The sequence below is a fragment of the Papaver somniferum genome, chromosome 6, assembly GCF_003573695.1.
Source record: "Papaver somniferum cultivar HN1 chromosome 6, ASM357369v1, whole genome shotgun sequence".
NCBI classification, from domain to species: Eukaryota; Viridiplantae; Streptophyta; class Magnoliopsida; order Ranunculales; family Papaveraceae; genus Papaver; species Papaver somniferum.
This window is the reverse complement of record NC_039363.1, coordinates 52,348,208-52,352,336: the sequence shown is the minus strand read 5'-3', so window position 1 is coordinate 52,352,336 and position 4,129 is coordinate 52,348,208.

Genomic DNA, 4,129 nt, shown 5'->3' with positions numbered 1-4,129 from the left:
CAATCATAATGTGCAACTACAATAAAAAAAGTTTATTTTCTGTAAGTAAAACAATAAAATCTAAGAAAACTTTTTTTTTTTATTTGGACAATCTAAGAAGCCTCGTTTCATTTGGGGCCCTAAAAAATAATTAGGGACCTCTCACTAGATGACAATAAAGGTCACTCAAACCTAACTTGGGTCACCCTTTAGCCAAAAAATTCTAATGCCTAACTTAGAACACTATTCTTGGTGAATATCTTCCACAGAAATCTTGTGGAGATTAAACTCTTATTTATACTCTGAAAAACAGTTACAGAGTTATTGATAAAGCCAAATATTGTTACAGATATTGAGAACGAGTTTATACCTAACCAAAAGAGAACGATTAACTAGCCTATAGTCTAGTGCAGACTGACTGACTAACTGAACAGAGAGTCTTGAGGAAGACTCTATGATGTACGCTTAACACCTCCCCTCAAGTTGTACTTGAGTGGAGGAATGTGCAACTTGTCTCGTATGTACTGAAACCTAGGAGAAGAGATCCCCTTAGTAAATATATCAGCCAGTTGGTCTTTAGAACATATGAACCGCACCTGTAACTGCTTGTCAGCGACCCTCTCCCGAACAAAATGATAGTCGATCTCTATGTGCTTAGTTCGTGCATGAAAGACAGGATTTGCAGTGAGACACGTCGCACCAAGATTATCACACCACAATATTGGAGATGATGCAAAAATACCTAGTTCCTTAAGTAATGACTGAATCCAGATAAGTTCAGAGGTTGCAATTGCAACACCCCTATACTCAGCCTCCGTGCTCGACCTAGAGACAGTCTTCTGCTTTTTGGCACTCCATGAGATTAAATTCCCACCAAAGTATACACAATACCCACTTGTAGACTTTCTGTCATCTAAACTGCCTGCCCAGTCCGCATCAGTATAAGCATGTAAAGAGAAGTCCTTGGATGATCTCAGATGTAAACCAAAGTCAATAGTATGTTTCAGATAACGGATGATCCTTTTCACTATCTCCCAATGCTCCAAAAACGGCTCATGCATATATTGACACACTTTATTAACTTCCACTGAAATGTCAGGCCGTGTCAGATGCAAATATTGAAGTGCACCAACAACACTGCGATACAAAGTTGGATCTGCAAACTTTTCTGAGCCAACTTTATGAATCTTGACATTTGAGGCTAAAGGTGTCGTCACTGGTTTAACACCATCCATCCTTGTTCGACGCAGAAGATCAGTTACATACTTGCGCTGAGTTAAAACAATTTCTGATCCTTGCCTGAGAACCTCAACACCCAAAAAGAACGACAAATCACCCATGTCTTTTATAGCAAAGGCTTTTCTGAGATCCATAATGAGATTGGTAATCATTATTGGATTCGAACCTGTGACTATTATATCATCAACATATACCAACACATAAATTTTGTAAGAGTCAGAGAGCAGTATAAATAAAGAACTGTCAGAAATTGATGCTTTAAACCCAAGATGCAACAAGTGATTGGAGAGCTTCGAAAACCAAGCACGGGGAGCCTGCTTAAGACCGTAAAGCGACTTGTGCAACGTACAAACATGATTGGGAAAATTTGGATCTACATATCCAGGCGGTTGCGTCATGTAGACATCTTCTTCCAAATTGCCATGTAAAAAGGCATTCTCAACATCCAATTATTTCAGCTGCCATTGATTCATCACAGCAAGTGATAATACAAGCCGAATAGTACATGGCTTTACAAAAGGACTGAAAGTCTCTCCGTAATCAATACCAGCCTGTTGATTGAAGCCTTTTGCAACCAAACGTGCTTTGCGTCTTTCAATACTCCCATCAGGGTTTTGCTTAACACGGAATACCCATTTTGAACCAACTACATTCATGCCAGGCTCATACTTAACCAACGAGTACGTACCATTTTGAATGAGAGCATTGATTTGATCATCCATAGGTCGCCTCCACTGTGGATCTTTGTTCGCAGTAGAAAAGCAAGTTGGCTCCATGAAATCTGACTCAGGAAGAGGATGTTTCGTAGCTGTCAAGCACATTTTTTGAATGGGTTTTGAGATACCTGCCTTAGCCCTTGTAACCATGGGATGAGTGACTGCAACTTGTTGCATAGGCTGTTCAACTTCTTGCTGAACATTTTGTAGTATATGCTGATTTAATTCCAAAGAACTGCTTGAGTTTGCCTGAGAAACATTGAGCGGATCCATATTCTGCGTTGTAGAAACTGGAGATTGATGAGCAGATGAAGATGCACTTTCAGTAGACAAAACTGTTGGTAGGCTAGCAGGTGAATCACTGTGAACAAGTGAGTGCTGAGTACCAGAATCATGAGCTGCTGAGAGATTTGGTTTCTTAAATGGATGAGAAAACAGTACACTAGTACAAGAGGGATTTATACCTGAACAAGACGACGGCAGCTGCTGTGGTATAGGCATTAAAGGGAATGATCTCTCTTCAAAACGAACATGACGACTAATATAGATTCTATTTGTTTCACGATGCAGACACATGTAACCTTTGTGTGCACTGCTATATCCTATAAAAACACATGGAAGTGAACGTGGCTCAATTTTATGTTTATTGTATTGGCGAAGGCAGAGATATGCTAAGCATCCAAAAACTCTTAGAAAGCTGTAATATGGTTTCTTTTTAAATAAGAGTTCAAGAGGAGTAATATTCTCAGATTTGGATTTTGGGAGTTTGTTAATGAGATAGCAAGATGTAGAGAATGCATCAGCCCAAAAAGACTGAGGCATGTGTGCATGGAATAATAGAGCTAAACCCGACTCAGTCACATGACGTATGCGACGTTCTGCAATTCCATTCTGAGGCGAAGTATGTGGGCAAGAAAACCTATGTTGGATTCCAGACTCATTCAGGTAAGATGTGAATATTTTGTATTCTAGAGCATTATCAGATTGAAAAACCTTAATGCTATGATCTGTAAGATTTTCAATTTGCTTTCGAAAGACGTTGTACAAGAGGATATATCCATGTGAAATGAGAATAAACATCCATAAAAAGAATATAATAACGATAACCAAGTCTAGACAGCTTGGGTGAAACCCAAATATCAGAGACTATCAAGCCTAAAGGCTTGTCATAAACAGTTTTGCTAAGAGAGAAAGGCAGCTTCCTGCTTTTACTAACATGACAGGAGTGACAGAAATCAAAATTATTACTTAAGACAGGAATTGAAGATTGATGACAAATTTTGGAGACCGTACGCAACATTGGGTGACCCAGACGTTGGTGCCACAGTGGTAGAGTAAAGCAGACATGAGCTTGCGGCTTTATTGAGGGTGCTAACATGTCTATGCCCGAGAAGATGTAGAGACCATTCTTATTCAGCCCTCGCAGCAGTGTTGCCCCCGTTTGCTTGTCCTTGACAACAAAGTAAGAAGTGTGAAATTCAAAAAATACATCATTGTCTTTGCAAAATTGTGTAACTGACAGCAAGTTTGTTTTTATTTAAAACAAAAGATCTTGACTTATAGAGGAATGATCCATTACCAACATTGGCAATGTTGAGTGCATTACCATTACCAACGTGTACTTGCTCAGTACCATCATATTCATGAGGTATAGTGAGATTCCTCAAATCTGCAGTAAGATGATGAGTAGCTCCCGTGTCCGTTACCCAACCATTATCATTCTGGCCACCTGGTAAAGCAACATATGCTGCAGGTTGATGTTGATTTTCACTACTTTTCTCATATCGAAACCAGCAACGATTTGCCGTGTGATTTCTCTTCTTACAAATCTGACAGACCTGATCTCCCTGATTACCTCTTGGTTGCTGCTGAGTGTTGTTGTAGTTTCTTGGATTGTTGTTGTTGTTCCTCCTGTTGTTCTGGTTATTATTGTATGGAAATTGATTCCCATGATTGTTAAAACGCCTCTGATCAGGCTTGCTTCTTGCAACAACAACATTAGCCAAAGGTTGCTGCAAAGACTGTAACTGTTGCTCTAACCGCATATCAAAGGTTAGTAAATGAGTATAGAAGATATCTATAGTCAGATTTTCAGCAGTGCTCAAGGATGTTACAATTGGGTCATAAGATTGATTTAGAGCATTACTAATGGCCTGTTTCTTCTCATCATCTGAAACCGTGCATCCAGATGCAGT